We start from the raw sequence: 12,436 nt of genomic DNA on the forward strand, positions 1-12,436 counted from the left end.
TATTTAGCTAGAGTGGCCTCTTTTGCTAAATCTTGTTTTCTGCCTGCGTATGTCTTTTCTTCTCCTACTCACAGTCAATATTCGTGGGGGGCTGCCTATCCTTTGGGGGTCTGCTCTGAGGCTAGGTAGTATTCCTATTTCCATCTATAGGGGTATTTAGTCCTCCGGCTGTGTCGAAGTGTCTAGGGTTTGTTAGGCACACCCCACGGCTACTTCTAGTTGCGGTGTTAGTTCAGGATCTGCGGTCAGTACAGTTTCCACCCACTCCAGAGAAAGTTTCATGCGGCTCCAAGGTCACCGGATCATAACAGTAAATTTTGCCAATAATGAGTTAAATGCATCTCAGAAGAAGGGAAGAAAGGTGTTGAGCCATTTTTTTTTCTGCAGTCTGTTTTGTCTTTTTTTCCCTCTTTATCTATGGGTGGCTGAGGAGTCTTGTGTTAGCATGGATGTTCAGGAATTAGCTTCTCGTGTAGACCACCTTGCTGCTAGGGTACAGGGTATTTCTGATTATATTGTTCAGACTCCTGTTTCAGAGCCGAAGATTCCTACTCCTGATTTATTTTTTGGTGACAGGTCCAAATTTTTGAGTTTTAAAAACAATTGTAAACTGTTTTTTGCTCTGAGACCTCGATCCTCCGGTGATTCCATTCAGCAGGTTAAAATCGTCATCTCCCTGCTGCGTGGTGATCCACAGAATTGGGCATTTTCCCTGGAATCTGGGAATCCTGCTTTGCTTAATGTTGACTCCTTTTTTCAGGCTTTAGGATTATTATATGATGAACCAAATTCTGTGGATCAAGCGGAGAAGACCTTGTTGGCCCTGTCTCAGGGTCAAGAGGCGGCAGAATTGTATTGTCAGAAATTTAGAAAATGGTCTGTGTTGACTAAATGGAATGATGATGCTTTGGCGGCAATTTTCAGAAAGGGTCTTTCTGAATCCGTTAAAGATGTTATGGTGGGGTTTCCCACGCCTTCCAGTCTGAGTGATTCTATGTCTCTGGCCATTCAGATTGATCGGCGCTTGCGGGAGCGCAGAACTGTGCGCGCTGTGGCGTTGTCCTCAGAGCAGAGTCCTGAGCCAATGCAGTGTGATAGGATTCTGTCTAGAATGGAACGACAAGGATTCAGACGTCCGAATGGGTTGTGTTATTATTGTGGAGACGCTTCTCATGTCATTTCAGTCTGCCCTAAGCAGACAAAGAGGATCGCTAGTTCATTTACCATCAGTACTGTACAACCTAAATTTCTGTTATCGGTGTCCTTGATCTGCTCATTGTCATCATTTTCTGTCATGGCGTTTGTGGATTCAGGAGCCGCCTTGAACTTAATGGATTTTGAGTTTGCCAGGCGTTGTGGTTTTCCCTTGCAGCCTTTGCAGAACCCTATTCCTTTAAGAGGGATTGATGCTACACCTTTGGCAAAAAATAAGCCTCAGTTTTGGACACAGGTGACCATGCACATGGCGCCAGCCCATCAGGAAGATTGTCGATTTCTGGTGTTGCATAATTTGCATGATGTTATCGTGCTGGGTTTTCCGTGGTTGCAGGTACATAATCCTGTGTTGGATTGGAAGTCTATGTCTGTGACTAGTTGGGGTTGTCAGGGGGTTCATAATGATGTTCCTTTGATGTCAATCTCCTCTTCTTCCTCTTCTGAAATTTCAGAGTTTTTGTCTGATTTTCAGGATGTATTCGATGAGCCCAAGTCCAGTTCCCTTCCACCGCACAGGGACTGTGATTGTGCTATTGACTTGATTCCAGGTAGTAAGTTTCCTAAGGGCCGACTTTTCAACCTGTCTGTGCCTGAACATACCGCCATGCGGAGTTATGTTAAGGAGTCTTTGGAGAAAGGGCATATTCGGCCATCTTCTTCACCGTTGGGAGCGGGATTTTTTTTTGTTCCTAAGAAGGATGGCTCCTTGAGACCTTGTATTGATTATCGCCTCTTGAATAAGATCACGGTCAAGTTTCAATACCCTTTACCTTTGCTTTCTGATTTGTTTGCTAGGATTAAGGGGGCTAGTTGGTTTACTAAGATTGACCTTCGGGGGGCATATAATCTTGTTCGTATTAAACAGGGTGATGAATGGAAAAACTGCGTTTAATACGCCCGAAGGCCATTTTGAATACCTTGTGATGCCATTCGGGCTCACTAATGCTCCATCGGTTTTTCAATCCTTCATGCATGATATCTTCCGGACTTATATTGATAAATTCTTGATTGTATATTTGGACGATATTTTGATTTTTTCTGATGATTGGGAGTCTCATGTGGAACAGGTCAGGATGGTATTTCAGATCCTTCGTGACAATGCTTTGTTTGTGAAGGGGTCCAAGTGCCTCTTTGGGGTGCAGAAGGTTTCTTTTTTGGGCTTCATTTTTTCTCCCTCATCTATGGAGATGGATCCGGTTAAGGTTCAGGCCATTTATGATTGGATTCAACACACATCCGTGAAGAGCCTTCAGAAATTTTGGGGTTTTGCAAATTTTTGTCGCCGTTTCATTGCTAATTTCTCCAGTGTGGTTAAACCCTTGACCGATTTGACGAAGAAAGGCGCTGATGTGGCAAATTGGTCCTCTGCGGCTGTCTCTGCCTTTCAGGAGCTTAAACGCCGATTTACTTCTGCTCCGGTGTTGCGCCAACCGGATGTTTCTCTTCCGTTTCAGGTTGAGATTGACGCCTCTGAGATTGGGGCAGGGGCCGTTTTGTCTCAGAGGGATTCTGTTGGTTCCTTGATGAAACCGTGTGCCTTCTTCTCCCGCAAGTTTTCGCCTGCTGAACGCAATTATGATGTCGGCAATCGGGAGTTGTTGGCTATGAAGTGGGCGTTTGAGGAGTGGCGACATTGGCTTGAGGGAGCTAAGCACCGTATTGTGGTCCTGACCGATCATAAGAATCTGATGTACCTTGAGTCTGCCAAAAGGCTGAGTCCTAAACAGGCTCGATGGTCCTTGTTTTTTTCCCGTTTTGATTTCGTGGTTTCGTATCTTCCGGGTTCTAAGAATATTAAGGCTGATGCCCTTTCTAGGAGTTTTTTGCCTGATTCTCCTGAGGTCCTTGAACCGGTCGGCATTCTGAAAGAAGGGGTGGTCCTTTCTGCTATTTCCCCTGATTTACGGCGGGTTCTTCAGGAATTTCAGGCTGACAGACCTGACCGCTGTCCTGTGGGGAAATTGTTTGTTCCTGATAGATGGACTAGTAGAGTGATTTCTGAGGTTCACTGTTCTGTGTTGGCTGGTCATTCTGGTATTTTTGGTACCAGAGATTTGGTTGGTAGGTCCTTTTGGTGGCCTTCCTTGTCACGTGATGTGCGTTCTTTTGTGCAGTCCTGTGGGACTTGTGCGCGGGCCAAGCCTTGTTGTTCCCGTGCTAGTGGGTTACTTTTGCCATTGCCGGTCCCTGAGAGGCCCTGGACGCATATTTCTATGGATTTTATTTCTGATCTTCCGGTTTCCCAGAGAATGTCGGTTATCTGGGTTGTTTGTGACCAGTTTTCTAAGATGGTTCATTTGGTGCCTTTGCCTAAATTGCCTTCTTCTTCTGATTTGGTTCCGTTGTTTTTTCAGCATGTAGTTCGTTTTCATGGTATTCCGGAGAATATTGTGTCCGACAGAGGTTCCCAGTTTGTTTCTAGGTTTTGGCGGGCCTTTTGTGCTAAGCTGGGCATTGATTTGTCTTTTTCTTCTGCCTTTCATCCTCAGACAAATGGCCAGACCGAGCGAGCTAATCAGACTTTGGAGACCTATTTGAGATGCTTTGTGTCTGCTGATCAGGATGATTGGGTGGCCTTTTTGCCATTGGCGAGTTTGCCCTTAATAATCGGGCTAGTTCAGCTACTTTGGTTTCGCCTTTCTTTTGTAATTTTGGTTTTCATCCTCGTTTTTCTTCTGGGCAGGTTGAGCCTTCTGACTGTCCTGGTGTGGATTCGGTGGTTGACAGGTTGCAGCAGATTTGGGCTCATGTGGTGGACAATTTGGTGTTGTCTCAGGAGGAGGCTCAACGTTTTGCTAACCGTCGTCGGTGTGTTGGTTCCCGGCTTCTGATTGGGGATCTGGTCTGGTTGTCTTCCCGTCATGTTCCTATGAAGGTTTCTTCTCCTAAGTTTAAGCTTTGGTTTATTGGTCCTTATAGGATTTCTGGGATTAATAATCCGGTGTCTTTTCGATTGGCGCTTCCGGCCTCTTTTGCTATCCATAATGTCTTCCATAGATCTTTATTGCGGAAATATGTGGTACCCGTTGTTCCCTCTGTTGATCCTCCGGCCCCTGTGTTGGTTGATGGGGAGTTGGAGTATGTGGTTGAGAAGATTTTGGATTCTCGTTTTTCGAGGCGGAGGCTTCAGTATCTTGTCAAATGGAAGGGTTATGGCTAGGAGGATAATTCTTGGGTTTTTGCCTCTGATGTCCATGCTGCTGATTTTGTTCATGCTTTTCATCTGGCTCGTCCTGATCGGCCTGGGGGCTCTGGTGAGGGTTCGGTGACCCCTCCTCAAGGGGGGGGTACTGTTGTGAATTCTGCTTTTGGGCTCCCTCCGGTGGTTGTAGGTGGTAATGCAGTTGTCCCTGAGTTGCAGTCCTGGTCAGGTCTATCTGCTGATTGCAGTTCTGACTGGGGTATTTAGGCGTGCAGGATTCATTAGTCCTTGCCAGTTGTCAATTGTTGTTGGGAGGTGTTGGACCTCTGCCTGGTTCCTCCTGCCTTTCTGCCAAATCAGCAAAGATAAGTGTCTGGTTTCGTTTCTTTGGCACACATGCTGTGTGCTTCATAATTCAGTGCTATTCTTTTGTGTTTTCTTGTCCAGCTTAGATTGTGTCAGTATTTTCTAAGTCTGTGTTGGATTCTCTGGGGTTGCAGATATTCACTCCACGTCTTTAGTTAGATTGTGGAAGTTTTTGTATTATCTGCTGTGGATATTTTGTGAAGGGTTTTAATACTGACCGCCTAGTATTCTGTCCTATCCTTTCCTATTTAGCAAGAGTGGCCTCTTTTGCTAAATCTTGTTTTCTGCCTGCGTATGTCTTTTCTTCTCCTACTCACAGTCAATATTCGTGGGGGGCTGCCTATCCTTTGGGGGTCTGCTCTGAGGCTAGGTAGTATTCCTATTTCCATCTATAGGGGTATTTAGTCCTCCGGCTGTGTCGAGGTGTCTAGGGTTTGTTAGGCACACCCCACGGCTACTTCTAGTTGCGGTGTTAGTTCAGGATCTGCGGTCAGTACAGTTTCCACCCACTCCAGAGAAAGTTTCATGCGGCTCCAAGGTCACCGGATCATAACAGGCCCCCATACATATCAGATGGTAAGCAGGATGGTGTAACCTGAAGCTAGTGCACCCACAACTGTCACAATTTTCTAATAGTGTCGATCTTCTTATCTGGGCAAAAAGGGCCCAGGTATTACTGCAACCTCTGCACTCACTATAGTTATGCCACTAGTGAAGTGGGGATGGGGTGGTCAATAGTTTTTGTACATTAGGTTTGATCAGTATAACATTAAAGCAGGTGTTCACTATTTAGACCTTTGTGGCTCGCGATGAGCTTTTCTCCATCTCCTTGGCAGATTCTTTGGGACAGCAGTGCCTGGGCCAGTGGTTACACTTTGCCGGCCCTTTAATTTCTTCTTGCATTGTGAGTGTGTTCACCACATTGAAGGATTACGTCCTGACACTCCAGTTAGCATCTGGATGTATTTTGTGGCAGAGTTAACATGCGATGCAATCTCATCACACATATGAAGACATCAGACCCCATGATTTACATGCTCCAGCCCCACTGGATGTACATGCTCCAGCACCACTGTCTATTGTGATGTACATGCTCCAGCCCCAATGTCTCCTGTTATGTATATAATCCAGCCCCAGCGTCTCTTATGTGTTGTATATGCTGCAGTCCCAGCGTCTCCTATGTGATATATAAGTTGCAGCCACAACGTCTCCTATGTGATGTATATGTTCAAGCCCCGGTGTTTCCTATGTGATGTAAATGCTGTAGCACCAGCGTCTGCTATGTGATTTATATGCTTCAGCTTTTATTATATGCTTCATGTGATGTACATGCTGCAGCCCCAGTGTCTCCTATGTGATTTATATGCTTTAGCCCCAGTGTCTCCTATTTGCTGTACATACCTCAGATTTCCCACTGCTTGCGTTCTATAAATGGAGTGTGACCAGTGATGAATTTTACACTGTGAGAAGACATGCAGTACATTATGCATCTGTGTTTAAAACAACTTTCTGCAGTCACCAACACAAACCTGGAAAAGCAGTTGCAAGTAACAACGTGAACAATGCCAACTAACATCACACATCTCTCCAAAGAGAAGCAGCCCCAGCCATGACAATGGTGAAGCGTTAATAAATTGATTGACCAAATATAACAGGGTAATTTTCAATTTGATAATTTTGTGCATCTATCGAATGATGATATAAATATAGAAATGGACCTTCGTAGAAAAAAGTTCCCCACCTCTGAAGTAGACACTGTTGAGCTATTCTAAGGATCAGTCATTAATTTAAGATCAATGGGATCTGTATCCCAGTACCCCCATGTTTATAGTGCAGGTTACAGCCGGATATATATAAAGTACTTGTCACAGGTTTACTATGACAGAAAGGAGACAGAAGACTGCAGGGTCTGATTTCTCTTATTCCTGCACTGTTTAGAAGCATTTCACGATCATATTAAACGGAGCAGATTTCTTTTAGCAGTGCAGGGGTTAATCTGCTCAGTTGAGAGCTCTTACAACCTTTCCTGCATTACGGCTCTCAGCTGTTCACTGTTAGCCACTACCATCACATACATAATCTGGGCCCAGGCTAGCACTCATTGCCAGAGTTAGCTTATGCTGCTTGGTTAGGTGGCTGATGTTGGTGGTTTGTGGTTGCTGTTTGAGAAGGTGTTTGGTAGATTTACCTGAGATTGTTGCTAGGTTTTTGGTGTGTGCTAATTTCCCTCCTTCTCCTACTTTGGTTTTACCCCATCCTCCACTCCCCAGTGTTTACCTCTGTTGTTCCCTGGGTCAAGGAAGAGTACAGACTGAGGGAGGATTCAGGAGCTAAGGCAAGGTACGTGGCCCCAGCATTTTCACCATCAGAAGTAATCCAGGGAACAGGGTGAGCTAGGGCACCCCTAGCATTAGGGACAGGGAAGGAGCCCCTGGCTCCAGAGTCATGGCAGTATGAAGCTGGAACATCGATGCTCCATTTACTGTTCAATGGCCATTCTCAGAGTGTAGCTCATATCTTCTTTACTTCAAAGGGAGATGACCTTCAGCAGATGTACACTGGTAGCATCTAGCTTCTGCCGCCAGTATAATGAGCTGGATGGTGAGGCTGTTTCGTGTTGAATTCCCAAATCATGAGGATGGCTTCTTAGTGTCTAAATAGGGGACAACCTCTTTATTCTATAGGTATAACGTGCAGCAATGAGCCCCAATGTAAAATTTGTAACAGGACTTCCCATATACCATGTGACATGTATAAACCTGTTGTCTACTTTTGGAGCAGAGGGGTAGTTGGATTCACTTAGGCACCAATGACCTGATATGACAGCTACCTCTGTGCCCACCTATAATGACAACTTGCAAGGAAACAACGTATGTACGCATGAAACCAGTCGCACTGTCCCTATGACCATGATGTGACCTTCTGCTTTTATTGTTGCAGCAGCTGCTGGCATGTGTCATTGGTTTTTCAGCTACTCCTCCACCTTCCCTACATATAAGTAACGTCACTGGCAGTATTGGGAGAATTGTTTCTAATTATTCTGAGAGCTCTTTGTTGCTTGGAATGAGTTTTTACTTGTATTTGCCTTCTGCTTGTCAGAATTTTGAAGGAAATGTGCATTAGTATATTTTTTCCAAGGCTGGCACATTAGAAAGAATTTGATTTGTCCATATTTTTAGCTACAGGAGCTTTTCTGGGATTATAAGTGTTTTTTTCCTCCAAAAACATCACCACTTGTAAGTCACGTTTTGTATTTCCGATTAGCTCTGCTGAATTGAATAGAGATGTGCTTTAATATCAGGCAAAGCTCGTGACTTATGTCAGGGTTTGTCAAAATATGGGGTTACCATATTTTAATGGCTGAGCCACTGAGGGCTTGGGGCTTCATAGAGTGCAGGACTCTCGATTAGAGATGAGCGAACCCAAACTTAAAATTTCAAGCTTTGTACCGGATATTTAGTGTCGATGCTAAACTCTGAACACTAAAGTTTGTGTTGTGTACCAGGATCTGAACTTCCATGAGCTCACTCATCCCTACTCTCAAAATGTTCATAGGATCAGACACTGATCATTGTAGATGCCTGGTCCTAAATATCAATAGAGAAATAACTAAAAATGGCAACCAAGTTTTTTCACTATATTGTATGATGATTGTTAAACATTAACAATTAACCCTGTATTCAAGAGCATACATGAAAAGCAAATGGCACCAAAGTAATAATCAAAATGGGTCCATGTACTGGTGCCAGTCCAGGCCACTCTGCTGATCATGCAGTATTTGTTGGTGTCTGTGATGGTGTGATATGCTATGTGGGTATCATTTTTGTGTATATTTATGTTACTTATTTTCATGGTGTTCTCTTGTAGGATGAGTTGTTATTTGCCATCTGATATTCTCCCCACAGTTCTGTATTGTTATCTCTCCACAGGGTCAGTGAATAATGTTGTTTGCTAATATGATAATGACATGTTGACCTAGCTTGTTGAAACAATGAGCCCCTGCGACCCACCCCCCTAACCTGTGAATGATGAGAGGGACTTGAAAATATCAGGGAGGTGAGACAGAGATCAGATCTTGTGTGGAACCATGATGTGAAGACAGCACGTCAGAGAGAGAAAGAAGGGAATATGGACTGTTATCCTCTGTGCTGGATTGTTGGACTTTTATCCTGTTACTGAACTGCATTCGTGTTCTGGAATATTTTATCCTTTGTGTGGTGGATCGTATATGGCCTTTTTGTATTTTTGCCTAAATAAAGGTCTTGGAGTTGCTCACTATTCTCTTGCTCTGTTGATTGTGTGGTATCGGAAAAGGAGCCCGTGACAACTGGTGGCAGCAGTGGGATCAACAGAGCGTAACCTAATGGAGAACCACCCACAGAGTGAGTACAGAAATTGGACTGTATCCAGTTTACAGGAGAGAGCCAGAGACCTGGGACTGAACTACCAGGGCCTGACTAAAGAGGCCTTAATTGACCTACTGGTGGGTGCCAGCCCGACCACCTTCCCCCATATGACTCCTGACCGGTAGCCTGGCGGAGGCTTTCCGAACCATTGACTCACAGCGGAATCGGGATTATAACATTGTAAAGCAGACTATCCTGGATTACCATGCTATCACCCCAGACTCATATAGGGCCAAGTTCCAAGACCACCCATGCACTACGGGGGGATCGTTTAGGATGTATGCACATAAGATGTCCCAGGCATGTCGGAGATGGCTGGAAGCAGAAAACACCTTTACTGTGGAAGATGTTATACAGGCATTCCTTATAGAACAATTTATTGCCAAGTGCCCTGCAGAGGTATGGGAATGGGTCCGGGAGCGCACGCCGTGCACCGTGGATAGAGCTGCAGCCCTGGCTGATGAAGCCCATACTATCCGACCGCAATGGAGGAGGCTTCTGGACAATGAACCACGGCCTGCTCCCGCGCCCCGGTCCCCTCTAATTATATCTGACCCTCCACCCAGCCGCAGGCCTATGACAATCACGCCTCCCAATCCTGGGCCCCAACAGTTCCGACCACGACCTGGGGTATCGCAGAGAGGAGATGTTATGGGTGTGGGCAACCTGGACATTTGCAGTCTGGCTGTCCCTCAAGGATTCGGAGGGAGCCCCACGCAGCCCCACCTCGTCCAGTGCATCTTGTGCACTCCATCCCACCTGAGGAAGAGCTGCCACCACCCCCACCAGAGTGGACCACCAACCACGACACCAGAGATACCCCTCCTGGAGTTTACGGACTCCGGCCTTTGTCCATCAGAAATACAGAGCAATGGCATTGCCACCTGCAGGATGTCTTAATTGATGGATACAAAGTGTTGGGATTTAGAGACACGGGGGCATTCCTGACTATCGCTGACCCCCGTGTGGTTCGACCCGAGGCAATTCACCAGGGCCCGGGAATTCCCATTTTCCTGGCGGGGGGTGTCCGCAAATATATACAGCTAGCTTTGGTACGTTTGGGTTATGGTTTTGGAGAAAAACTGTGTTGGATTGGCATTATAGGAGGACTTTCTGCAGATATCCTCCTTGGAAATGACATTGGGGAGTTACAAAGTCATTTTGTGGGAGCACAAGGTCCGTGGGCCTCTCACTCTTCTGAAAGAACAATTGGAGGGAGATATCGCAGATACCGGAACGTCCATCATTCCCTACGTTCTAGAGTTCAGAGACTGTCTTGCCCAGCTAGCTATCTTGGCTAATGAACATCAGCGAACGGCCCAGTCCAGTCAAAAAACCTGGCATGACCGTAAATCCAGGACCCAGGAATTTATGGACAACAAGTGCTCATGATTATTGCAACCCCTGCGACTGTACAAGGAACTATAAACAGTGGAGCAAAGTGGACTAAAGTGAGCAGGCCAGAGGTCTGTGTAGAGCTAATGGCGTGCTCACTTATTATGAGGGGGGAGAGGTTGTGATGGTGTGATATGCTATGTGGGTATCATTTTTGTGTATATTTATATTTTACCTATTTTCATGGTGTTCTCTTGTAGGATGAGTTGTTATTTCCCATCTGATATTCTCCCCACAGTTCTGTATTGTTATCTCTCCACAGGGTCAGTGAATAATGTTGTTTGCTAATATGCTAATGACATGTTGACCTAGCTTGTTGAAACAATGAGCCCCTGCGACCCACGACCCCACAACCTGTGAATGAGGAGAGGGACTTGAAAATATCAGGGAGGTGAGACAGAGATCAGATCGTGTGTGGAACCATGATGTGAAGACAGCATGTCAGAGAGCGAAAGAAGGGAATATGGACTGTTATCCTCTTTGCTGGATTGCTGGACTTTTATCCTGTTACTGAACTGCATTCATGTTCTGGAATATTTTATCCTTTGTGTGGTGGATCGTATATGGACCTTTTGTATTTTTGCCTAAATAAAGGTCTTGGAGTTGCTCACTATTCTCTTGCTCTGTTGATTGTGTGGTATCGGAGAAGGACCCCGTGACAGAGTGGTTTCAAGACTATTGTACAGCTGGCATCCACAGCTAACAACAAAGTCCAGGAACCATTTCAGGTGTTCTTCGTGCTCTCAAAGACAGGGACAGCAGGGCAGTCATCTGAAGCACCCATAGTTTCCATGTTGGTAATCCTGTGAAGCCTAACTGACCGATCATGATTTTTGTTATATACTGCAATATTGTAGCATTGCAGTATAAAGAACAATCGATCAAATGCTCGCATATTCAATATATATAAAAAAACTAAATTTCAAATCACTCCCCTTTATAAATAGAAATATTGACAACTTCCCGACATGAACCGTACATATACTGCTTTACTGCAAACAGCAGTATATGTACTGCGCTGCGATAGCGCGGCCTCACGCTGAAAGATGCGGTGATCGGGTGCGGGTGTTAGCTCTCTGCGTGCTAGCACCGATCACAGGCAGTTAACTCCTCTGATGCTGCTGTCAGTAGAAACAGGGACATAGAGGAGCATCACATAGGGATTGGGTTCCCTGCACGCTTCCATCAGGACAACGCGATGCAACCTGAAATGTAAAATAAAGTTAACATACACCATGAAAGAATTCGATAGGCGGCACAATCTCTGCTGAGGCTCTATGTAAGTCGGTATACCCCTGTGGGAGTACTTAATAATTAACTGCTGCAATTTTCACTGAACTAGACGTTGGGTGCTCCTCCAGAAAATGCGACTATAATTGTAATCCAAAAAACAGAAAAATAGAGGGCACTCACCGGTCTTCAAATTTCAGTCTTTATTGGCAATACATTTGAATAAAATTCATGGCCGGGAACGTCGGAGCCGAAGCTCGTGTGAGCAGGGAAGGAAGGAGACCCTTCCCGAGGAGGCCTTCTGGGTGAGCACAGCTCCAGCCCCTAACGAGGATGCATCCACCTCTAGGAAGAACTCAAATCCAGGTGATGCAGAACGGGAGCGGTGGGGAAGGACCGTTTAAGAGAGCGGAAGGCCTCTTCAGCCTCGGAAGACCAATTCCCTTTCGATTCATAGGAGAGATAGGAGCGGACAGTGTGGAGAAGTGAGGAATGAATTGCTGATAGTAATTAGCAAAGCCAAGGAATCGCTGAATTGCTTTGACCCCCACAGGCAGCAGCCATTTAAGGATGGAAGAGACTTTCTCAGGATCCATCCTAAGTCCGGTATCCAAAATAATGTAACCCAAGAAGTGAAGAGAGGTCTGTTCGAAAATGCATTTCTCATACTTGGCGTAGAGGC

The sequence above is a fragment of the Ranitomeya variabilis genome, chromosome 4, assembly GCF_051348905.1.
Source record: "Ranitomeya variabilis isolate aRanVar5 chromosome 4, aRanVar5.hap1, whole genome shotgun sequence".
NCBI lineage: Eukaryota > Metazoa > Chordata > Amphibia > Anura > Dendrobatidae > Ranitomeya > Ranitomeya variabilis.